Raw genomic sequence first — 27,949 nt, 5'->3', positions numbered from 1 at the left:
AGTTTTTTTTTTTTTTTTTTTTTTTACCTACTATAAATTTTGACTTCTCATTTACGCGCTCTGAGGACCTAAGGTGGTGGTGTTTCACTTCAAATTACGTTATCGCAACCAGATGAGTGAAATAATTAGTGATCATTTTCTACAATCTAGGAAGATATAATAATATCCTATGTAAGAGCTATACAATTATACCCGATGCCATTTTCGATTTCGAGTGTTGGATATTTTAAAGATTATTATAAATATTTTCATACATAACTGGAATCATTATGTATTGTCCACGATTGCTCAATAGGTTATGATTATTAATATATATATATATATATATATATATATATATATATATATATATATATATATATGTATATATATATATATTTTGTCGTTTTGTTTAAGTTATCTTAAACAAATGATACACATTAGGATTTCTTTCCGCAGTATTAGGTAAAAGTACATATTATAGTACTGTACAAACTTGTATTTTACCATGCGTTAGGCGAAATAGCACAAGGTTCAGAAAAAAAATGTGCATACAAAAAATTTTGAAATAAGAAACTGATAATAATAAATAAGAGGAGCAACAATCTTGCGATTTTAATATCTTTTCCGGTACAATTTTAACTCCTTATCATAATTATAATAATAACTATTATTATAAAAATTAAACAAAATAAATACCAATGAGCAACACCTACTGCCCCTAATAGCACAAGTAGTCCACGGGACGTCTCATTATGATCCCGTACGACCCACAACGATCCTAAAAAATTCAGGATATAAATAGGTAATCCCAGGGAAGTCCCGCTTGGGACAGGCATGGGTCTATATGCATGGGAATCCCACGGTTGTCCCGCAGGATGGCCACTAGCAACGGGAAATAGAAATTCACAAAATTATACGTATTTCTCTCATAATAAAAGAATATGTTTAAAAATCTGCTGAAAAGAAAATATAAACCATAAAATTTCGCCTGGTCCTCAGTGCTGTGGTGCGCGTTTGGAACCATCATTTGTTTGTCACAATTGCATTGTGGTTTGTGGTATTGGAGGGAATACGTGAGGTTCAGCGGTGACGCAGTGGTAGATGTTAGTTCAATATTTTGTGTTCCAACAGATTTTAGTCTGCAGCATAATTGATTTCGGTAAGTGTGTGAAATGAAAATTTTAGTGATTTAAAAAAAGGGGTTGTTGTTATTCTAGTTGTAAAAAAATGATGAAATGGTGATCGTACAGCCGTAGTATTCAATGTTTAAAGTTCAACAGAGCAGGAATGCTATGAACAATGGATTAATATGGGCAGATTTACAATAGGTCGGAATCTTTTAAAATATTTTTCACTTTTTATGTTTCAAATAATTATCTAAAACCTTCTTACTCTTATTTCACACTGTTATTTCATGCTGAAATTATGGCGTACAGTTTAAGAATAAACACGCAAACTGATTTACCATAAAACCTGCATTGTACCTGATGTACCAAACTGATAAGCAGCCATTCAGTGTCCAGCACCAGCCTCTGGGATTTTTTTAAGATATGTGTGGTAAAGCGAAGATGAGCAAATATTGTCTAGTTATTTTTTACTAGATTTGGGGCACTAGTGTTACAAAACGCTCCTCAAAACTTATAGCTGATCGACTGAAGGGGCTTAGAAGCCCCGCAGGGCTAGTTGTTCTCTACCTTTGAAGTGACACATGATTTGCATTGCAACCATTGTTTCTAACCATTTTCCAAATCTTCAGATACAACACTTACCATCTCTTCCTAACTTGTATTCAGCCGCCTTTTGCCTTAGCAAATAGTTCCACCATAACATATACTTTCCTATGTTACTTACTCCCACATATGGTTTATGAAATTGAATGAAATGAAATATTTATTTTAACGTCTCACGATTGTGCACCGAGGCTATGGGAAACGGTGATGATGAGAAATGAATGAAATGGTGGAATGAAGAAAGTGGGAGGAAACGGGAGAACCCGAGAAAACCCACGCACACGGTGTTTGTCCACCACAGAGTTCACTTGGCGCGAGCTGGGATCGAACCCGGGACCCCAAGCACCAGAGATGAACGCTCTACCTCTGAGCCACCGCGGCCCCATATGGTTTATGAGTTTAAACAATTATATTACCGTTTCACTATTTTACTACTAATATTTTTCGACCTATAAATTTTTCTTTTGGTAGAGCCGTCTGCTAAAGTTAACCCGCCAAGGTGTTAGCGAAATTGATGAACATGGATTATTTTCAATTAAAACTGCTTTCATCATATATTTTGTGTTTCTTTTCTGTTGTGAAGTGACTTAAGCAAACACAACAGTGTTGCACTTAAAAGCAGCGCAGCAGAATCTGCCTTTTTACAAATTTTAACCGGACGTATCTCATGCAAATTTCATCATAGTGTTCAAATTTGCAAAGACGATGCAATGAAACAGTTTAAAGGCTATTGTGGAGGCTTTTTTTTTTTTTTTTTTTTTTACGTAGCTTGAGTTACATCTCTCCACTATATTAATGTTTAAATTAAAAGTGGTTTATTTACTTTACGAAATGCAGGTCTACCTGAGCGAGCGAACGGGGTTAGAAGCCCCCCGAACATATTTGCGACTTACAACTACAAATAATAGCCGAACCCCTTCAAAACGCAACGGAGGTTGAAAGGTTAGAATTTCCAAATATCGAGACTGTGAAGCGTGATTCGGGTTATCAGGCACCAGTGACGAAAGATTTTATGCGAAGAACTGAAGTCTTAATGAAATTCAATTTGGGGGTTGCTTTTTGTTTCTCCTCCAGTCTTTTACGGTAGTGATTTTGATTTAAAAAAAAAAGCAGGGTTGGCTGGTTTAAACCAAGGTTTAAGCCAGGTGGTTTTTTCAAAAAAAAGAAAAAAAAAACTGGTTTAAACCAAAAAACGAAAATGTTCGTAAAAGTGTAAGTGTTTGTAAAATCTTGATGAACACACATTTGTGGGTTATCACGTTTCACTCCCGTATATTATTCGTATTATATTCAGACCTAAATTCCCCATTCATTACTCAAAAAGATTATACTACAAAAGCAACTCTTTTTATGTAAGTTTATAAATGTTTGTTTTGTGATTTTTTTTTGTAGTTATTATTGTTATGTAGGCCTAATTGCAATCAAAGAAACATTCTAATTATTGTTTTGTTTCAATGTTTACTATTAATAAAATACATCGAAATTCCGTACTTTGTGTGTGTGGGGGGGAAGGGTCATACAGACCCCACGAGAGGCATTTAGTGAAATGAGAAGTATCTTCGATATCTATTTATGTATAAATGAGTCTGAGCCAAAGTGGACCCAAATAATTCGTATCTTTGTGATATGCAAATTAAGTCGTTGTATTTCTTTAATTTGGACCAATATAAGTCGTTGTTAACTAACTTGAATTAAATTAGTTCTTCTGTACTCCGTAGTACTTTGAAATTGTCCATATGTAATTCAGTATAATGGTTTCACTTGTGCAACTGTTTATCTTTTTGTTTTTCTGAAATGACTCTTGAGAGCTATATTAAGAAGCATGTAAAGATCAGTACAACGTATTTTTATCAGGATTCCTTCGTGAGTGAGTCGGCAGACGTATCGCATTTGTGGCCAATTAGTCCTGGTTCCGAGTTCAAATGGAGGACAATTTCTATCGGATGTAACTCGAGAAGCAGTTTTTATTCCGCTTTAAGCTTATGTGACCCCTTCCAGCATAACCCGGCTGTTGCATAATAACATCAAGGCGAAACAAACTTATTTCTGTCCATATATGATATGAATATATAGAGCAAATTATTTAAACCAAATAAACCTGGTTTAAACCCAAAAAAAAACGTTTTTTTTTGGTTTTTTCAATAAAAACCATGGTTTTTGCCAACCCTGAAAAAAAGTGACTTAGTTGCGTTACGAAATATAGCTGAGCGAGCGAAAGGAGTGGGAAATCCCGCAGTTTTTTTTCTTTCTTTCATTAGCACAATGGTTCACTAAGCTGCAGTACCAGTTCCATGGATCGAGTTGGGGGAAATACTAAATGCCATCCCAGTTAGGCAACTTCACTCTTCACGCACTTTATTGTATTTTATTCGCAAAATACGCAAACCTAATTTAATGCTAATATATTAAAATATACTAGTTTAGATTTTTTATGACAACGATTTGTAATATAAGAAAAGATAAAAGTATTGCAGTAACTCAAATTGTAAAAGCTGAGCGAGGGTTGTATTCTGAAAAGAGGAGGAAAAGATAAAAACAATATCTGTGAAGAGTAATATTGGCTGGAACATGTTACCTTATTCTTAATCTGCACGGTGTGATTTACGTAAAAGTGGTAATTTCCAAATATAATCGAAAAATCAGGATGACTATCCCAGTCTTGTGTTTCTTTTATTTATATATTTAGTCAGCTTAGACAAAAGGTCTAGTGAGCTTTTGTCCTACACCCGCCAGTGAGTGATGAAGGCGGTCTTGGATGTAAAAGTAATGGAAAGCTACAACGTATTGTGCTTACTGTTCATAAATCCTTGTTATTGCCAAGGTTGGCAGAAACCATGTTTTGTCGAAAGAAAAGAAGTTGATTAAACCATATTGTTTTCACATTGTTACTTTTTGTTCAAATTGATTTCTTTATTTATTTAGGTTACATATAACTAAGTTTGTGTAGCCTTAACATCCTTATTCAACAAGAGGTTGATGAGCCCTTTCACAACATAAAAGGCTGTTCCGAAAGTAGACATCGATAAAAATGACGGTAATGAAGATAAGTCATGCGCTTAAAATACAAGTTTTCGTAAAAAGCACCTTGTTCGGTTTGCTGCAACCAGTACATTAGCATAATTACAATCTGATTTTTTACTAGGGAACAAAAGAATTTGGGCTTCGCCCACTTCACTTTATTCTAATACGGATAGTATTCTGTGAATCGGGATTGTCCAGTTTCAGTACAGAGCTGAGCGGTATATATATATATTTTACATCGAAAAGCTCCCGCTTTAATCGTGCCGGTGTGATTTTTCATAAGCAGATATTTTGCATACTAATTTTTTTAGGGTTATGCCCTAGGCTAAAGGAGACTGATGATAATAATAAGTGAAATGGTGAAATGAAAAAATGTAAGGAAATGGGAAAACCCCGAGGAAATCAACGCACATGGTGTTAAAATTTATTTTATTGTCACTGTATAATAGCCAGTTCGCTAAAACTGACGTTTATTTCTTAAAAAAGGCTGGAACTTTAAAATTAAAACTGAAAAGTCCAATTGATAAGATGTGGATGTAGCCAATAAGGTTTCGCAACTTCTAGTTCTGAAACTTAGTCGACTATGATCTTGCCAAGTTCGGTCACCAAATACCTGGGACTAGTTCTGTTAAATAAATAAATAAAAAAAAAAAATGCTCGCTCACCTCAATAATCTGTATAGGATGTTGTTTTTGAAATACACTAAAGTCCTACAAGTTATGGGATAGCGGTATAGAACCACTTCATGTGTTGCGGAAAACAAATATAAATGCACATAGCACTCGACTTCTGTTACTTGAACTTCTGTAAAAGGTCATTGACCGTGATGTTGCTTCTACGACGAAAACTATCAATGTGTGTGTTGCTCTTGATAACTGCCAATATGCCGGATAGCCATACTGATAATGATCCCAGTTGATACGAACTGATGGTAGAGTGCGTATGTGGCGGAGACTCTAGACGCCGTAGACTCAAGTTATCAACAAGGCAGTTACAAGCTTGTGGCCTGTAATTATGTGGTGCGTGTTTATATGGCATTCTTGGATCCTCGAGTCCGATTGACCTAGACAATATCAGCAAGCCAAAATTATTCGCGATTGGTTTGCAGAACATTCTAAACAATGAATCGGCCAACTATACTGCTAGACATAAAGTTAATAGAAACATGTACGATATCATCGTACGAACCATTTGTGCACACGTTTTACTTGCAACAATCACGTCAAAATAGCCAACAACCAAGACTTTATGAAGGATTTCCACCGACTTGTCGAGTCCATGCCATTCCAAGTTGCTGCACTCGCCATGCTCGAGAAGGCATAGCACGATAGACCTATTATCTTTGTATCCCATAACTTTTGGAACCTCATTTCACCTATTGAAATGCATGTCGAATATTATATTTCATATTCCTTCTTGTTATAACACATATCTATTGCAGAAATTTGCCAGTTTTTCTCATTCAGAAATATTATATTTCCAGAGACAGTGAGGCAACACGCGTCCAGCAAATTTGCTACAGATGCTGAGATCAAAAGACCAGTTCAAAGCTGGCTTCGTCACGCAACGGAAAGAATGAAAAGAGAGAAACGTAAGTAAAATATTGACACTTTTAGGTTTGTAAATTGCTTGCTCTTGCTTAGTCGACGTGGTGAACGGAAGCTTCAAGCAATCAATTATAATACATAAAATTATTCTGTATTATAATGTAATGTATTGTTGATGTCGCACCAAAGACACCATTGTGCGACCCTACTTAATAGTTAAGAAAAGTCGTAAAATTAATAATACACTCTCTTTGCATGTGTAACGCACCCGCGATAGGCATGGAAACCCATTTACGAAGTGGGATGTGTCTACTAAATACGTTTTATGACTTTTAAATAGTGTAGATGGCTATTGTAATTATTATAGTTCTGTATTTTTATCTTCATACAGGTCAGGCAGTCTTCGTTTTTAATGTTATTTTGCCATGTCCCAAGAAATCCTACACGATATACTTTCACATAAACTATAAACATGCCAAAAGACTGCTTGGGGGCGATCGTCCTTCGGGATTCTACAGGGTGTTTACTGGAGTTGACTTCTTGACTTACAAATTTTCAAAACACCACCCTGGATAAAAAAAAGGCATACTATGATATTCAAGAAGCTGTAAAATGTGTTGATAAAGCTAGTTCTTCAATATTCTGATGGAAAGAATGCATAGAAACTAGTGGGTTAAAAAAAAAAAAGGAAACACTATTGATTTTCTTTCTCGAATTACCAAGTTCTTTCAATGTTTGACCAATTAATTTTATCATCACCTACACCCAGATAATGGGACTGCCATCTTGAAGGGTCTCAAAGGAAATCTTTATATTTCTCCAGTATTAGACAATAATTTCCAGTACATTCCAATATTTCCAGTAAGAAAATCAAATACCAGTATTTCAAGTACCAGTAGACTCCCTGTTCTACACCACAGTTGATTCACATTATCTTCATTGTGTGTGTGTGTCCAGCGGAAATCTTGTTCTTTTTTGTACGGTTCGGGTAATTTTTGGTCATCCCATTGCAAATACTTGTATCAATATTGTATTTTGTTTATTACTTAGTTGCTCCTTTCTAACTTCTATCTCAAGGTTTGGAACAAAGTAATGCTAGTAATTTGGCTTCATATGTTCCGTTTTCCACTTTTTACATGACATCTAATACAAAAGAAAGTAAATGAATTAAATGGATAGAGTTTTTTTTCTTTCATTGAAACAATTTTTTACTTACGTCAAGGGATAGTAATGTTCAACAATGAATAAAAGAGACAAACGTCATTATCCAAAGCTCGAACTGGAATGTGTGTGTGCGTCGATTGGCCTGGACAGTTAGCTATGTTGCTTGTCTTTGCCTTTTGGCTTGATTACTGATTTAAAGGCTAACTTTATATATTCATCGCTATGCGAACTAAATCCAAACTTGGTGTGCTTTCTCTGCTTTTTAAAGTTCGTTGTTGGTTTATAATTAATACTTAGTATTATATTCACTTCTTGTCAGAAGCGCGACTGATTCGCAGCATCACATGTACTTACATATTTCTAGCGAAAAGATTTTTCAATTCAAGCAAAACAGGTCTCATTGTCTTATGACTGGATCATAATAATAAAGCGAGTAATTCCAACAAGTGTCATCTCCCTACTACTTTCCATACCTCCATACGTATTTAACGTAATTAGATTTTTCTGTGGCTAATTTTTTATGAATATTTGCACTCACTTCGTCTTTTAACAGAATTTTTTTCCTTTTCCATTTTGTAGGGAAAGGGGATGAACAAAGCGTGATGTTGACAGGCAAATGAATACACATAAAGTGCGATGTGACTGAAGCCGGGATGAACATGCAAATGCTCACATTATAAAACCCTAGATGTATATTTTGAAAGGGTGAAAAAATCCCTTCATGTATGATAGCTTTTGAATAAAAGATTGTACGTGTGTAACCCATTTGTTTTATTAAGCATATCTTTCTTTGCTACACAGATGCTAGATAACTACGATCCAAACGTGACGTTCGGTTATTAATGATTAATTAGGTTCATGTTTCAGAAAAGGCAGTTTTTTTTCCTAGTTGAATCATGTTTCATTCTTACTTTCTTTCTATCCCTTGAGGAGAATTTTACAGCTGAACAACACTAAGTTAGTTATTATTACAAGTAATGTGGAAAAATACTATATGCAGATAACTTATATATTGTAAATAGCTACATCTTCGCTCTTATTTCGCATAGTCCCATATATGACTATGTTGAATCGTACAGATCACTTTGTCACAAGGAAGACGTCTGAAGGATTTGATGATGATACAATGTGGCGTCAAGCATCCACTGGCTACATTTTGCAGTTTATCTCGCCAACAAGGAGATTGTCCAAAGGCACCAATTGATATATTTTCTCACGAAATTTAAATTTACCTAACCATAGCTAATATCATTGGAAACGTTACTGCGGTAATAGAGAGTGCAAGTCAACGAGTCAAACATTTGCTTTTGAAATGTTTACCTATAGCCAGTGGCGTATTTAGGGGGGTGGCTTCCGGGCTTAAGCCTCCTCCCCGAAATCTTACTTAGTATAGTAAAGTAAATGAAATATCTTGCAGAATTTTTACATTTCCAGGGAACCCCCCCCCCCCGAAAGATAGCAAAGCCCCTCCCGAAACAAAATCGTAAATACGCCACTGCCTATAGCCTATAAATATGTACCTGACGGGACTCACTGGGACTTTGAAGCGGAAGTTCATGTACAAGCCACCCTGTGGTATTGCACGATAGCTCTATCGGTAATTACAGAGTGAAGCTATTGGTTATTTTTAGGCTCTGGCTTTTCAAAGGCGTCTCTCAAGTAGCTACACGTGAAATAACACATATTCCGTTTGATTTGCACTGTACATTGTGTTTGCAAATCTGAAACCAGAGCCTGAAAACAGTCAATAGATTCACATCGTCATTTCTGGTGCAATGCTACACGGTTACACATGAGCTTCCGTTTGAAGTCCCGTAGGATTCTCATCAGGATTTCACGGATGTCTCAGGAGTCCCACGGGATCGTCCCGGGATTATCCCATTCGCGTACGTGGTTCTGCCTGAGGATATCCTCTGGTTTCCTACGGGATTCTTCCTGCATGACTCCCGCTGGAGTCCCACGGGTCGTCCCGTTTCCCGGGACAAACGCGGACATCTGGAATTCGCGTGTCAGTCCCATGGATGTCGCAGGAGTCCTATGGGAGCGTCCCGGGATAGTCCCGTTTTCCCGGGCGGGAGGGCCATGGGACATCCTAGGGAAGATTTTGTGCTATTAGGGGCGCTAGAAGACTATGGATTCGATAGTGATAGCGGCCCTATTTTATCATTTTCTCATCTCTAATCTTCCTAATATTTTGGGGTCTTTCACATCTATAGTACCCTACTCCGTAATGTTAGTTATTAACTAGCTCTTATAAATTAGTATACGAATCGAGCTTCATCCTCCTAACGTCATGACAAGGAAAGAGTAAGTTAATAACATCTTTAACACTTCCTTTTCCCCAGTTAAGGTAAATCAAATAATGATATATAACCTACCGTTTAATCAAAACTATGATGTCTTGCAAAAAACTACGTTAAAGTACCATAAGACGGGTTACTTTACACATCGGGCGTTACTATGCAGAAAATTTGAAAAGAGATTCACAGTACTCTGTCGGTAAAACCATGAACAGTAGAGAGGAAGTTTCAACTGCCACCGTAAGATAGAACATGTAACTCTATTTCAGCTATAATGTTTGCGGTTAAATTCAGGTCAAATTACCGGGAAAGTTTGTTCTAGTAGAGGTAAAGGCTGATAAAGGCTGTAAAGGCACTCTAAAGGATAATAAAATTTAACAGATAACATCTATAAGAATTTCCGTCGAAGTTAAATTAGTTTCGTAGAATATTACCATGTATAATGGGACTTGGATGCAGTAGTTGAAATTGAAATGTGAAACGTTCTAAAATCATAAAAAACGTAAAACTGAGAGAAGGCGTTTAAGCCTGTACTAGGGCTTAGTTTGCACCAGTGCAAAATACCGCTTAGATAGGAAACTGTTACCACTGGAGCCTCCTGTGTTTTAAAATTAGGTAAACTTCCTATTTAGGTAGATGCTGGAATGAATTGCTTGTTAGAAAACAAATTATGAACAGTGGCAGATCCAGCAAAGTAGTATGAGAGGGGCTTCATTTAAAAATACTTTTTTTCTTTTTTTTAACCTTTCGGTAGTCGCGTCTGCCTACGTAACACGGGCAGTCGCGTGTTGTACTTTTTACAACACTTAACAGTAAAGATGTTATTGACTTATATTCACATTGTGTTCCCATTGTCACATTCAAAATAGTAAAAATAAATAAAAATACAAACGACCCATCCAATAAATTACGTACGTATACGTTACGTACAAATTATTATATAATAATATTATAACATCTTTACTGTTAAGTGTTGTAAAAAGTACAACGCGCGACTGTCCGTGTTACATAGGCAGACGCGACTACCGATAAATATATAATATTATTATTATATAATAATTTATACGTAACTGACCGAATTTATTGCATGTGTCGTTTGTATTTTTATTTATTTTTACTATTTTGAATGTGACAATGGGAACACAATGTGAATATATTATGACGTTCTGAATGAACATATGCTTTTACAAATTTCAAGAAGTTAGTATCAATATTTATTATTTACATATAGAAAATTGTCAGGTAGAAACTACACAATCAAACATTGTACGAAAGTGGTTTACCAGTTCAGCAGTTCTTACACTTCGCCGGCTGCATCATCTTCTTCACCACAGATCAAACATATTGTTTGCTTTCGCACATGTGTCTTGCATACAAAGCGGGAACACTTGTCACACTTCATTCATCAGTTAGGTCACTGTCACTATCAGGCTCAGAGCTGCCACCATTGTCCTCTTCGTCAGACAACTCTTGAAGAACACGTGGAATATCACTCAGCCTTATGTTGGAAAACACTCACAACAATCAAATATTTATGGCAATATTTGTTTTTTTAAAAAATAACACAAGTGGTCGCGCGTTGTAAAAAGTACAACAAAGACGTCTGTCTCTGCCGAATGATTTGTGCAAACTGAACCGTAGCATGGCAGGGGCTGATTTGCGGTGAAGTTGTTGGGGAGAAAGGGGAGGAAGGCATACATATCACAGCTAGTTCTCCCACTTACTCGCGTAGTGACTTACAACAAAAACAACAACACTGTTGTACTTTTTACAACAGCGCGACTGCCGATAGGTTAAAGAAATCACTAGACTTTTGGGGACTGGGCTTGCAGCTTATACACGTAGGAATCACTAGCAATAGATTTTTAGGCGAATCTTTACTTTGACTCAAACAGTGACTGCAACGATTTATCTGATCCGGTGTCGGGAGCAGTTTAGGAATGATTCCCAAAATGCTCCAGTTGGCTCCCAGAACCGGATCAGTTGAATCGGTTATAGTTACTGTCCGAGTCAAAATAATGTACAATGTTAGGAATTATACTATAAAGACAAGGGCCAAAATGTTACTAAAAACCATTCTTAATCAATCCAGGTGAAGTGGTGACTATCAATATTGATATCTATATGGGGACTACCAACCCACCCACACCCTACTCAAGTACAATAAAAACATCCAAAAAAAATCATATTTAATCAAACCACTACTATAAAGCTAACGTAAGAAGGAAAAAAATTAAAGAAAACATTCATCACTAATTATAAATTAGTGCAGCATGACGAGGAAAAATAAATTACATTTCACAACGATGATGAAACAACCAGCAGCAAAGCAAATACTTTGCCAAATACTCAAATGCAAAGCAAATCAAGAATAAAAATAATATCAATTAAAAAACGAAAGCACTCGCCGTTTCGCCATACCAGAAAACTCATGAATAATGAACTCATAGTTTCTGATTCCCGAAAACCCAAGATAGCAGCAAGACATGCGCAATACTCAACTACACATTACTGAAAATGATCCTTTCTGCACAGACGTCGATTTATTAAAGCGAGCAAACTTGTTATTATGACAAATAAGACTAACCAATAAACGCTCACTTTTACCATACGTCGGGAATATTTTCAGCGTTCGACCACAACCATCACAGGTTTTCTCTAACTCAATTGAACCACAGTGCTGAAAGGCGATATGAGTTAATATCCGAATCTAATACAAACTTATTTAAGAACGACAAGTTCAAATTCTTTGTATTAAATTCATGTTACGGTGTCTCAATCGCACTTGCTAACTCGATCGTCGCCATGAAACGAAAATTCAATTACCCGCTCACCGCATTCTACCAGCAACAGCACACACATACAAGTAGACAGAACATGTGACGTCACAGTAACAAACTGCCATATGACTGTACAGAGACACTTAATGCGAAAAATATGAACTACCATCAATCACTGAACTAAGACGTTACACCAAAAACACGAACAATTCCAAGTGACTCACGCAGAAACAGTTTCAGGAAGTGACTAAACCTGTAAGAACCGATTAAAGTCACTGTTTGAGTCTAATTGCAGGCTTGCCAGTAAAAAAAAATCTTGCAATTTTGGGTGGGTTTCAGCCTGAAAGTTACAAACCCCGTAAATCTTAAACTGATAAGTGTTCGGATCATATTCTTCGACAAAGGACCAAATCAAATCATTTTACAAAAATTATTTTTCTTTTCGTCAGTTGGCACTTTTGTGGGACATATTTTAAACTATTAGAATGTGGTTCCATAGTCGGTACCAGAAAATACATTATTTCCTTTACAAATATCGATAATTCAAACTAAGTACTGATTATGTACCATCATTATCAATATCAATCAGGGTGGAAAAAAATTGATTTTTTTTAAAAAAAATCACTTTGTTGATTTTGTTGATTTAAATCGAATTTTTTTATTTAATTCAAATCTTTCTCCTCGTATAATACGAGTCGCGAACTAAAGAAAAAACATTAGGAATTAGTTTTAAATGTTAATTATGCCATTTAAGTGAAAGTATTGGGGTTGAATTTTGAATTAATCCCCAATCGTTAACCTATTTCAATCCCAAACAATGTTTTTTCAACATTAAGGAAAAACTAAACCAACATTCATCTACATGACACTTTTTTTTTCACGAAAGTTACTGATATTTCGCAGGGGCATATTTAAAAACTGGAACTAGCTAGCGGCACGAAATAGATATAAAAAACAAATTTCGCCTAAAATTAAATAATGTCATATGGAACCCGGAGTTTCAATGCCACGTTTACAAAAGCTATTCATTGATTGCTAGCCTTAGCGAATTGGATCCACTTTCTACTTCGTATTTCTATTTCTGCGAGATGCATCTTAATACTGTCCTCCCATCTGCGCCTAGGTCTTCCTAATTATCTTTTTCCGATTGGTTTTCCAGTTAGGACTTTAAAAGCGTTCCTACTTCCTTTCATCCTGGCTATATCCTGTTCACTTAAGCCTCCTAGACTTGATGACCTTAACAATGTTTGGTAAACCGTATAAAGTATGTAGTTCTTCGTTATGAAGTTTCCGCCATTCCCCATTCACGTTCCTCTTGGGTCCAAATATTCGTCTCAGGATCTTGTTCTCAAGTACTTTCAGTGTAAGCTCTTCCCTCGTAAGCGACCATGTTTCGCAACCATACAGAGCAACAGGTATTATTATCATTTTATATACAGTATTTTAAGCTTTAAATTTCTCGTCAAAATTCGCGACGACAGAAGATTTTGAACTGATTAATAACAAGAATTCCCTACTTTTAGTCGACATTTAAGTTCATCGTGAACATGGTTTAGGTCGGTTAATATTAATCCTAGATATCTGAAAGTATCCACTTTATCAAAAGTATTATTCGATATTTTGTATCGGATCCCACTTCCGATCCGGGATCCCGATCTTGTATCGGATCCCACTTAGTATAACTCCATCGTTCATCAAAATAGTTAAAAATAGTAGATTCTAATCTGGTTATTCCGTTTTCCTGTGCTAGTTTACTTTGGAAGGTGTCTTTTAATCGTTTATCTGGACAATTAATGTAATCTAAAATGTGGTTGCCAAGTGTTTTAACGACACCTGGAGAAGTTACTTGGCAAATAAACTTATTATAAATCTTTGTAGACAAACCTACACTATTCCATCTAAGACAATCAATACCTACAGTGCCATCGTTTTTGCAAATTGTAATTATGGGATTATTCTTTTCTAAACTCGTTAAAGGAGAACCTTCCATCCTAAAATTCAAATTATTAATAAGATTTTGTTCCATTTCCCTCTTAATAAAAATACCTGCAAAATCTTGTGTAATGTCGAAGTGTAAAAGGAAGTAATATTCTGTTTGTAATTGTTCTAAAATTTGTGGTAAGCGACTCAACAAATTTTGTACTGGTACATCGGCTAATTCTACCTTATATGGGATAACGATTGGGTCTTTGTACTTTTTGGTTATGTCTCCCATATATTTTTCCACTATTTGTTGTACAACTTTAGATCGTTTAGTAGAAGAATTTAGAAAGAAAGGTAATTTAGCCTTAACACCATGTAAAGCTAAAGAGAATTCAGAAAAGTTAGATCGTATAAGTGTATTAAAGGAACTACACGCATCTTTTTTAATTAGAAACTTATTGTTAATCCTTTTGCCCTCACAACATAATTCCCAACTAGAAATTTTAACAAGCATAATATTATCGCAAAATGGTGGTGTAATTGGTTGTAAAGTATCTAATCTTGGTTCTCCTTCTGCATAAATAATATTTCCAATGTTGGTTAATAAATTATTGTTGTGTAAATTTTCCAATAGAAGCCATTGGTTAAGTCTCTCTGCTGTGGTTTTATCTTTACCTAATAATTCCCTAACAGAATAAATTGTAAAATTTTCAGCGGCCATTTATTAAATAAAAATAGAAAAAATATTATTCACTTTAGAACACGACTATTGTAAATTGAACGGATAATATTTGTAAAGTTTGTAAGATGTAAATTATTGGTGTTCTGTATCGAAGTCGTTATGTAAGTTGTATGTATGTATACTATTATTGCGTAAGTTGTAAATGTGTAATATCTAGTTGTCCTAATGGTAGTTCTGTATGTTTGTGTAAATTATTCTATACTTGACTTGTAATGGTAGATTGTGTAATTGCCGCCGAAACTGAGGCCGCGGAAACTTTTTTCGTACCTATTTGATTTATTAAATATAAAATATTCAAAATACTTAGTTCATTGTTTTGTTATAATTACATTGATTTCCGCAATTTGATTTTAAATGTGATAAAAGCAAGTGCACAAGGTACAATACTCAATCTACTTTGCGCTCTGTAACTTTGTTTAAGTACTATGCTCAATGGCGGGTTTGGGGTTGGATGGAGAAAGTGCGTCAGAACTGGTATCAATGATACTACTAAAGAAGTACAGTTTCAACTATAAAAAACGCCGATTAATACCAGACACATACGAGACATTGCCCTATGGGTATAAAAAAGCCAGAACAGAATAACAGCCATATTTTTCCCTAATTCCACCAACATCACTTCCCAAAGACGGGGCAAAGAATCAACCGCAACACGGGACATGCTTCAACGAGGCCACAGCGGAGAGAAACTCAGATGACATCACCTTGCAGAAACCAGTGGAAAAAAAAAGGTATTCAGGTACGTCACATTTGCTTTTCTTCTTCTCACCTCACTCTCTCTTGATCAGTTAGTTCGATGTTAATAATCTGTTTTTCTTCTTTCACAGGAAACAAAATAAATATTACCATGCATATTCATACGTTTTATTTTCTCTTTACAGAATTTGTACCCGTCACGGACACGTCTTCCTTTGAAGAAAAAGAAATTCTGTATTCTATTTCACATGCTAAAAATAAATGTACAAAAACATGATTCTGTATTTTATTTCACATCCTAAAATCAAATTCTTTTCCTGTACTGCGATTTCAATTTCTTTTTTCTGAATCAGTTTACCGATAAAATAAAATTTCTAAAAATGTTTTATGAAAAAAAATCAAACTTAATTTTTCTTTAGAACTGTTTTTTCGTGTACGAAATAAAAAAAATTGTGTACAAAATAAAATTCTGTTTCAGAAAATTTTTAGTGTACGAAACAAAAACTGATTCAGAAAATTTTTGTGTACGAAAAAAAAATGTTTACAGAAACAATTTTTGTGTACGGAAACAAAATTCTGTTTCAGAAATTTTTTGTGTACAAAACAAAAACTGTTTCAGAAAAAATTTTGTGTACAAACAAAAATCAGTTTTCGTCACGAAACTGCTCCGACTAAATGAATCGATTCATTCTGATAGTGTTGGCAATACTGGAAAATTTCGGTAAGTATCGCTCAGGCACTGAGTTACAGCGAACACAACTAGATTCGAACCAACATCCTTAAATGTCTGATTCATCTCTAAATACAGCCAACTAAACAATAAGATTATGTGTATACGCCAATGCTTAGCACTGAGTCAGCAAAGTTTTTGTTCAAGGTCAAAGTCGCACACGAAGTAAAAAGATGACAACACAGATCTTCTATCTTTCTATATGAAACATAAACCTAGTGTAACCTGCTCGCACTGAAATGTGTAATGTAACATAATCTGCTCGTCTTCTTTTCATACGCGAAACTGTTCGCACTAAATGGAATACGGTGACAGCGCTTGTTTGTAACGTGTGAGGTTCCTGCTTAGATCCACAACGAAGTAAGTTCATGTTTAATCCTATCATTTTTTCATCATCGTTTCAAGGGGACGTTAAACTCAACATTTCCTGAAACTAACACACACACACAAAAAAAATCGAACTCGGGACCATGACATAGTAATCAACAAACTGAACTTCTCAATGGGCCATGGTAACTCAGATGTGTGAGTTCTCTTTTTCAATCCGCAAGCAAGTAAGTTTATGATGTTTTCTCATTTCTCATCATCGTTTCAAGGGGGACGTTAACATTTCCTGAAACTAACACCAAGAATCAAACTCGGGACCATTGCATAGTAATCAACACACGTGTACGGTCGCTTAGCGTTTGTCTCTAATGTGTGATGTCCCTGCTTCAATCCTCAGTCAAGGAAGTTCATGTTTTCCCTGTTTCGGTCTATAACCATCGTTTTCGCGGGAACATTAAATTAAATTCAACATTTCCAAGAATCGAACTCGGGACGATTGCAAGGTATCCATGTTCACCACTGAAGCGAAACAAAATGGATCACAAAGTGCTTATCAAATTTAATGGAATAATTTTAAATATGCCTCCATATAACGTAATAAGGCTCCAAAGAAACGATAACTCCCAAAAAGTAAATCATTGTACTCTATTATACAACGAAAATGTCTCGTGAAAGATAATAGGATAAGTTAAAAACGTCCAAATTTTAATATTTTTATACTCATCAAAGAGTACGAGGTGCGATACTCTCCTCCCTCCCCCAACTCCTGATGTAAATCAATGTGATCTTATGTGTCCTGAGTGATCCCTGCCCCTGAGTTAACATAAGCAAAAAAAAATTTCAATAGGTAATGCAATCCCGGGCCAAAACATCTCTAATTCATTCGCTATGGTCCATGTGTGGGGGGTCCCAAAAGTGAAATAGGGTCACCCCGACGTCAAACAATCACATTACCTCAAACCAAATACCTCTACTTCATTCGCACCAGTAAGGGAGGTGGTGGCTCAATGGTAGAGCGTTCACCTCTCCTGTATGGGGTCCATGTTTCAAACACCGCAAAAAGTAGTTTTGTGGTGGGTAACATTATGCTCCAGTTTCCTCCCACACTTTCATTCCTTTCTCATCGTCACCGTCTCCTTTAGCCTAATCGTGGGACGTAAAACTAAATATTTCATTTGCACCAGTGTTAGTCCATCTCATCAAAGGGATAACAATCCGAACCGCATGAGCTCCTGTCGGGAATCGAACCCTGGTCTCCCACGTTAAAGGCGCATACGCTAACCGATTAGCCACAAAGGAACTCCAAAATTTTCGAGTTTCATATTAATACTAATTTATACTATTACTGGGGTCTACTAATTCATAATGTAATAGGTCATCAAGAAAGAAATCATACCTTGTTTTGGTAATTTTATACCCATAAAAGGGAACGAAACAAGCAATCATAAGCTCCAAGCTAAAAATCCCAGTTCAGTGACGTCAAACGAACATATTAGATCGAACCAACTACCTCTAATTCATTCATACCAGTAGAGGTGCGGTAGCTCAGTGGTAGAGCGTTCACCTCTGCTGTATGGGCCTTTAGCCTAACCGGCATAATCGTGGGACGTAAAACTAAAGATTTCATTTGCACAAGTGTTAGTCCATCTCATCAAACATATAACAATCTCCAAATTTTATGCCATAAAAGGGAACGAAAGCATTCGTAAACCTGTATTATTTCATAACGTAATGAATCATCAAGATCATATTTTTAGTAATTTTAAAGAATCATCATGACCTCTGATCCAATACTCCCAATTCAATGACGTCATAGCCTGGCCAAGGTACCTCTGATTCATTCGTACCATCGTGCATGGCCACTGAATAAGCATAAGCAAAATTTCAATAGGTGACGTAATCCCGGGCCAAAGCATCCCTAATTCATTCACTATGGTGCATGGGGACCCAAATTGGATTATTAAGAGTGCGGTCAAGTGGGGCAATTACTACTGTTGCATTTAAAAGCTCGGCGCCCCTACGCACTTTTGCTCTCGGCGCCCCCAATAACTACATATTTCTCGCCCCTTCATCCCTAACTTAAAAATAAAACTTAATTCGAATATGCTTAGTTAGTGAATTTATTACATTTAAATACCACTCACTACATGCTACAGATAGAACTACGTAACAAAATATAACAAATGTGAAACGTGTTCTGAATTATTTTTAGATTTCTTACGATATTTTTATACATATTAGAACAGTAAAAGAGGATTGTTCATGAAATAGTACATTTGCTCTTGATTTTTAACTTTTTCATACGGAAAAAATTAAAATATTATTCAAGTTTTAAACTTTGCACTCTGCAAATATATTGCCCTCTAGGCAATGGGACTAATGGGAAATGTGGACTAATGGGAAATGCGGCACTGTTAGCGGCGCTGAAAACTTACGATTCGATTCTAATATCGGTTGATTTCGATATTTTTATGTCGCTACGTAACCACCCTGGGTGCTAATGGGAGCTTAATTGGACTTGAATTGAAAGTAGAACTATTCACCTAAGCGACCACGAAGTTATGGATTCGATACTAATATCGACCCGTTTCTGGCATTTTTGTTATGTATCCCGACAGTACTCTTTTCCAGACTGTAAGAAATATAGTTATAATTGCGCTAGATATATCAGAATTATGTTGAAACACACACATATATCCACTTTTATATTCTGTATAAATAGAGAGTGAGCGAGCGAACGAGAGAGAGAGCGACAAAAAGCATCACCACTTCCACATTGCAAAAGCATATATCAGGAATTGAATTGAAAATCTATGTAAAGACTTTCTGCTGTGGAGTGCTTCATGAGGACAATTCCAGTCTGCTCACGTGACCTTTGGGGTTCATGAATTTCTTGCGAGCGTTGCGACTTTGGATTCTCTGTTTAAACCCTCGGTTTATGCATCGAATAAGTTTTCAAGAACATAAATGACATGCTGTATTATGAATGTCGAGAATTACCCTCTATATGACAAATAGCTGCAAATAAATACACTACATGATTTATTTATTGCTAGTGAACGAGTTTCTTAACTTGTATTTAACATTCTCATATATATAATACAGACCTACTGTGAACACCTACCTATTTCAGATGTTATATTTTAAACATAATAATTACTACATTCTGCAATGATTATGTTATATATACACAACTGATGTATTTAATGTCATTATTTTATATAATTTTTCATGCATTGCAGAAAATATATTTTTTAAAAGAGCATTGACCCAGATGGGATTCGAACTCACAACCTTATGATTTGAAACTCGACAGCTTACCAGTGAGCTAACACAAGGGCTTCTGCTATGGTACTTTTAGCGATGTATAACGGTTCTCAAGAAAATTATGACATGACATTCATACCCACTTGAAACGCTGTTTTTGTTCTACTTTGACTATTATTTTAGTATTCAGGCGATAATTATGTTTTATGTCTTAACTTTGAGCATTCTTTTACATATGGAAAGATTCGTTTACATATCTACATGTTCCATTACGTATGGAAAGCTAAATGACAAACAAACATGAGCTGACATTAATACAAAGTTTCGAAATATTGTGTCATTAAGTATTCCAATCAATGTTGCTTTTTTTCAACACCTGATAACAAGTGTTATTATATTTAAAAGAAGAAAAACACATCTGCAAACTTTTTCCCGATTGCAAAGGCTAGCTTGAAGGTTCGAACCTGGTTTACTATTTCCCGAAGATACCCGAAGTTGGACTTTGAAAATTTTTGCCTCAAAACACCAATAAAGAATGCGCTAAACCTTTTTGAGACAAGGTGTACATTATTAATACCATGCTCTGTAATATTTGTATTTATAATAAGTAACAATGGAGCTATGGTGTCACCTACCATTTGTGGTTCTACAATATCACTGTAAATATACATAAGTGTAGGTAGCGCTTTTTGTAAATCAGGTGGATAACGAGCATGATGAACAACTGCAATATCTTCCTGTTGAATATGATCAAAACCTAGTATTCTGGCTAGTTCAGGAGATAGGCGTACTTCTATATGCTTCTCTTGATCTACTCTATTAACCTCAGTTCGTTTTACAGATGCTTTGACTTTTAATTGTAAATTTAATATATCACTTTTATGATTAATTTGAGATAGAATATCATCAACATGATAATAGTGGCCTGGTAAGATTTGAGTTATATTCCAGTTTTTTGTATTCATGATACGGTAATAAATATTATTTGTATATTTGGAAACATTCTGAAATGAACTTGTATAATGTACTTCAACAACAGCTGTTTCCCACACTCCCTTCTCCAGTACAATAGGTTGATATAATTTAGTAGTATAACAAGCAAGAGTATTTTGAGGAAAATATTTCATACAACTATTGCTAGGAAGTGTGAGATAAAAACTATCACCTTGCTCGAAAATCAATCAATCAAAAATATCGTTGGATCTTTTTATCCGTTTCACACCACCACCACCACTAAAATGAACTTTCTTTCTTTTTCTTCCAGATCCTTCCAACACCTGATTTAATTTATTTTGAGCTTTATTTTTTAAATTAGTTTTAGCTTCTTGCCACCGATTTTGCAAAGACTCTTCAATAGGTTTATTTTTATCTAGTACATCTCCTGCTACATTAATTCCTGTACGTATCAACTCTTTACCAACAGTTTTTGCACCTTGTTTAAATAAAGGAAATACAATACGGAATAAACCTCCTAATAAAGTACCAATGCCATAACCTTCTTGATATGCTGTACCTTTATACACGTTATAATCACCTCCTGCTTGATGTGTGTAATAATTAAAATACGGATCATTCATCTTTCTTTCTATATACTTAAAAATATCAATAGATTACAATAGAATATTAGTATTATTGCTTAAAAGTACACCATTTGCGTTTACGGGATCGAGGACGATCCTCTTCGTCCTCTTCGTCTTCTGTTAGTTTTCTAATATAATCTATTCGTTGAGGATTACCAATGTACTCTAAGGGTATATTGGCTTTTGCTAATAATGTAGCAAAAGGTTTCCATCCGGCAACTGAAATATTTTTCTTACGACATCTAACAAAATCGGATATCAAGTCCACTATATTTGCACCTGGAATTAATTTATTATTAATATTCACATTTCCATTATCGTCCCATTGAATATTTGGATTTTGTTTCAATTTACGTAATAAAGGTCTTGCTTTACGTTTACAAATTTCAGGGAGAGTAGATATTATTTCATCATCATCCTCCTCATCCTCTTCTTCTTCTTCCTCCGTAGTAGTAGTAGTAGTTGCTGTTGTTGTAACTGCTGCCGGTTTTTGAATTATAATTAAATATTTTTGTAAGACTTCTCTATATCTTATCCATTTTTCTTCTGCATTTAAACTTTTATTATTTAAAATTTCTTTCATTTCATCATCAAGATTAGATATCGTTTGATAATGATGTAATTTTTTTGGTGAGATTAAAATAAGTTTTTGTGCGTTTTGCATAACTATTTAATTAAACTAGATAGTATACCTCCTAAAATTGGTGCAAGCAATGCAGTAAGAAAACCACATTTTTGTATAATTATTCGTTTTTTTCTTTTGTTTTAATGATGGACCTTTTTTCACCAAATATCTCAGTTCCTTTTTATATTTTTTAGCTTATTTATCTCTGTTTAATTTAATGGAACATTTTCCTGTAATACGTTATAGGAACATTCACGAATAGAGCGAATTAAATCAGGATCTGCATTTTGTAAAATTGCCTTACGTGCTTTCGGTTTTGACTTTGCTAAAAGTTTTAACAAATGTGCATTTTCCTTACTAATCATTTTTTACGGCTATTAAAGCACAAATAGTTGTTAGAATATAAACCATATTGCAATTATTTTCTACAGGCACATAAACATAATTAAAAGAATCTGTTGGAAAGATATTTGTTCGAACTCGCTGCTAATCAGGAGTATTTTGTTTTAAATCAAAAAGTAAATAACCATGCGCAATTCGAGTTGCATCTTGATATGCTTCTTGAATAAATTTTGTATTACCTGGATACAATTGCCGTGCGAGATAATTAATTTGAGCTTGGTCTCTAGGATTTTTAAAACAAACAATATAATAACAATTTAACGAAATATCCCGCATTCCTTTTTGTTGATGAAAAATATTCTGTGTTATAAATATTACACTTATATTTCTATGATGGCTACCCTTAGTAAAAGTATCTACATCCGATGGTCATACTCACGCATTAAATCATCAATAATTACAAGATGTGGACCTTCCTGTGCTTGAAATTCATTATTTTGAGGTAAACCTTCTTTAAACGTGCAGCTTGAAAGAGTATCATACAACGGCTGCCATTCACCATAACACCATACAATATTTTTAAATAACTTACTATAATGGTCAAGAAATGTTTTAACAAAATATGATTTTCCACTGCCTGTAGGACCTGCTACCATACATGTAAAAGGGATTCTCCATTCCATCTCTATTACAGATATATTACATTTATTTTAAATAGCGTTTTTAAATATTTTGCTTTCTTTTCTCCTTTACATAGAAAAACAGCGTTTGTGGAAGAACAAATTTGATTTAATATACTTTTTACTTGTGATACTGATAGAACTCGTGATGATGATGACAATTTAACTAAGCAACGAAAATTTACAGTGTTGCTAGAATTTAAAATATAAAATTCACCTTTTGAAATTATAAAATCTACAAAAAATTCTTGTGACGACATACTTCACCTATAAATTCTTAACTTTTCATTTTTACAATATAGTATGTTTTAAATCAATCCAAGAATTTTCACTTTTTGGCAGACTTAACCATTTCACATAGGCCTTATTATTTTTCTTTCGCAATACTTTTTCAATTAAATATGTTTTTGGAAATTTCGTTAATTGTAATTCGTGTCCGTAAAATCTTCCTTCAATAGGTTTATTATTTGAGTCTACTAAATGATATGTTGGAGGATTAGCGAAGAAAACTTTAGCAATTCGAAAAAATTCTGTACTTCAATTGCGTGTTAAACCTCTATCAAAACCAGGACGCTTAAGTATACTAATTCTTACATATTCACCTATCTTAATTTTACTTTTTCTTTTTATCACAGAAAACTTTTTGCAATAGATGTTTGACAATAAATGTTTTTCATTTTCTTTTTTAATAGCGTCGTTAGGTTTCATTTTAATACTGGAATGAATAGTATTATTATATTTAGGTAGTAATTCCGGCAGAATGCCAATCGATTTATTATTTCCCTGCAGTGTAAATTGTCTCCACATTAAATTACGTAATGATCTATTAAATCTTTCAATAATACTTGCTTTCACATCACTGTACGAGGAATAATGTTTAATGTTATTTTGGTTCATCGCCTTCTGAAACTCTGAATTATAAAATTCTCGACCCCTGTCAGTTTGTAAAAATTTGGGGCTTTTGTTTGCTTTTCTCAGTACTGTTATAAATGCTTGTATAATTTCTTTCCCAGTTTTATTTTTCACAGGAATAGCCCAAGCATATTTAGAGAACGTATTAATTTTTGCTAGACATTTCGATTAATTTTCGAGAACGTATAATTTCGATTAATTTTTGCTAGACATTTCAATTTTCCACTATTCATTTCAACTAAATCAGCTTGCCATAAGTCAAGAATTCCTTTCGTTATAACGGTTTTTTGAGGATAGTTTCGTCTTGCACCTTTATGTAATTCTGCAACTATTTGTTCTCGAACTGATTGTGACATTTTTTGTTTATCAATAATAATATATACAAAACTAAATTATCATATTTACAATATACAAATCTTACATGTTAAATCTTTATTATGATACTCCCAAGGAACAGTATGTATATTACAATTTAAAATTTTTCTCTTGTCATCATACGGATCTAACGCTAATTTTGTTACCTGATTTGTTGTTAAATTGTGATATTTGCTTTCAATTTCAAATTGTGTTTTATGAATCGTTTCGTTTTGAAATAGACATGATTTATAATCGTCAAACCTAATTTGTTCTTTAACTACATTTTTCTTGATCCCTTTACATTTTTAAATACTTTATTTTCATCAGTTTTTATTGCATAATTTTTTGCTCGTAAACCAACATATTCAATGATAGGAACTTCACTTAACTCATCTTTCATTTTACCCAAAACGTATTTATTTTTTGTGTTATATAAAGCATGATTTTCAGCATAATTAGAAGTATCAAAATACTCGTTCATGTCTTTTATATCTTTATAAATATCATCGGTTTTAATGTAGTAAATGAAAGAGTCAGTATCCATATAAGTAATGCTAATCTTATCTCCATATCGAGGTTTCATTATATTGTAATGGAATTCATACATTGCTAATTTTGATAGTTCCAAAACTGTAGCTCCTACATAGATCGGTTTATTTAGAGTTACAAATTATTTTAACATATGGAATAATGCAAGATTATCTCCTAATTTTACCCAATTTTGAAACTGATCTTGCGCTACTAATTTTTTACACTTTTTTCATTGTTAATTAATTTTATATCAATGCGTTTTCGAACATTCTCCATTGTCTTTCCGTATACAGAATTATTTAATAACTTATAGAAATCTTTTTCAAATTCAATTGTAGCATTTGCACGACGTTGAGTATTTTCTTGTATATAAAATGCAAGCCATTTAGATTGACGAAACCATAATATTTTATGTACTTTTACCAATATTAAACCTTGTTTTAGATAAAATTGTAATACTCCATAATGCAAGATATAATTCGATTTCGATTTAAGTGTTAATAGTAATTTTGAGTATTTACCATTTGGTGGAACTTCATTAGTGGAAGCACACGGAAAATCAGAATGGTAATAATTTTATTCTTGTCTTGCCAATTGTCAATTTTATCCTCCCACCGAAAACCACCATATGGTAAATAGTCAATCATTGATAGTCCGTACAGATTATTCATGTCAATATACAGTAAATAAGATTTTTCTTTTTCCGCATCAAAATCATGTACGTAAGGATTATTAGCTTTGGCATACCTTAATACAGCTTGTGTAATGCCTCCGCGAATCGATTTTTCTACAAACATATACATATTGATATCTGATAAAAGTTCAAGTTCAATTTTTGTTTTATATAACATGGCTTGCCATGCAAACCAGGTGCAGTAAAACAATTAATTGGGTCAATACAAAAAGCATTTAAACACGTCTTTCGAAAATTTTCCAATACATCTGCTGTGAGAAGTACATCACATTTTAAAAATAGATCATGGTAATCCCCTAAATTTTGACATTTAAACACACGCCAAATTAGTTTTGCATATTGATAGTCAGTCTCGGAAATTTGTGTTCCATTCAATTTGCTATTAAATGCCTCTCTTTCAGGAAATTCAGTTTCTTTAAATGTATCTAAATTTGTTATGTAATCATAATAATAAATTCCCTTACGGAGAATTAAAGGAAACTTATCATCGGAAAAATATTGCTTTGTATATACGAATTGCTCAGGTTTTAATTTTGACACCAAATTTTCGAGACTGTACGGAAGAAATTTAAATAAGTCTACAAAACGTAACTCGATAGGTCTAACATTAAAATTAAAGTGCTTAGAGAATGTGATGTATTTCTCAGTGCTTTCAGCAATTACAGATATATTGCCAGGTGTGCAACCTAGTTCTTTCACAAATAAATGTGCATCATAGGCAGACTAATTATGGAAGAATACAGGGATAAAATTGCTTTTTACGTTTAATTTGCAGATTGCAATTATTGCACACTGTGGCAATATATTCACCAGTTACATGGTTATGATGTTTAACTTTTCTATTGTTACTCATATATTTACTATCGCAAACAGAGCATTCAGTGGATAGATTATACTCCTGTAACTGAGAACTATTTAATGGTATTATTAGTTTTTGTTGATCTAATATGTTTATGATTTTTCTTAATTCATTCTCTATAGCAGACAAACTTCATCGATACATTTCCCCCCGATAAATACCAAAATCTGATTTCATATATTTGTTACTCCAACACACAATATAACCAAAACTGCATGGTATATGTTGCTGAATTTGTATTGTATGAGATCCACTTTGTTTATTTATAGGTTTTAATAAACTTTCAAAATCTGCAACTATTATCACATCATTCTGTATTAACAATATCAGATTTCGAAATTTTAAAACCTCTCCTTGTTTTGGCATGTTCATTTTGGTTGGAGTGTGTTCTTTACATAATTTCTCATGTTCATCTAATTTTGATTTGCTATAAAAAGATACTAAACATCGTCTACAAATAAATGTTTGATGAGTACCTAACTGATGTCTAACTAAACCATTTAAATTTGTAATTAAACAATAATGAGAGTTTAAATATAATAAATCTATATGTTTAAATACACCTGTATTTTCGCTTATACGTAACGGAAAAAATGTTTCATTATCATAATTAATGCCATATATATTAATAGAAATTTGTTCCTTAGTAAATACAGAATTATACATATGTTCAAATTTGTTTATGTGTTCTACTTCAACAGGGAATTTTATATTCGTTTTTTCAAATAACGGTAATAAAGTATTACTATATTGTCTGTAATTATTTACACGATGTGGATGTTCTTTTACTGGATACAATGCAGCTATAATGCAATACATAAAACATCTATTACTGTTATTTTCAATATTTAAAACACAATTCTTTTTAGATAAAATCCATTGAGGCAATTTTACATAAGTTTTCTTTTTATGACTTTTCAATAAGGCATTGAATTTTTTATAAGACAATAATGACTATTGCAATCTTCTTCACAATACAGTAAATCTATACGTTTATCTACAGCTGTGTTTTCGTTTATACGTAACGGAAAAATTGTTTCATTATCATAACCAATGCCATATATATTAATAGAAATTTGTTCCTTAGTAAATACGGAATTATACATATGTTCAAATTTGCTTATGTGTTCTACTTCAACAGGGAATTTTATATTCGTTTT

The 27,949-nt window shown here is 34.0% G+C and overlaps 1 long non-coding RNA gene across 2 annotated transcripts; it reads left to right on the top strand.

Annotated features, from left to right (window-relative positions):
- The first annotated feature begins 984 nt into the window (after window positions 1-984).
- LOC145689064 (uncharacterized) lies at window positions 985-8,205 on the top strand. 2 transcript variants are annotated; one of them, XR_014132078.1, is made up of 3 exons: window positions 985-1,141; window positions 6,217-6,324; window positions 8,024-8,205. It is a non-coding gene; the product is annotated as an uncharacterized LOC145689064 (long non-coding RNA). The 2 variants fall into 2 exon arrangements; XR_014132079.1 differs by lacking the exon at window positions 985-1,141 and adding an exon at window positions 1,262-1,310.
- Window positions 8,206-27,949: the final 19,744 nt, after the last annotated feature.

The sequence above is a fragment of the Thermobia domestica genome, chromosome 7, assembly GCF_964235325.1.
Source record: "Thermobia domestica chromosome 7, izTheDome1.hap1.1, whole genome shotgun sequence".
Taxonomy (NCBI): domain Eukaryota; kingdom Metazoa; phylum Arthropoda; class Insecta; order Zygentoma; family Lepismatidae; genus Thermobia; species Thermobia domestica.
The sequence above is the reverse complement of the archived record's forward strand: the minus strand, read 5'-3'. Positions and strand labels throughout refer to the sequence as shown.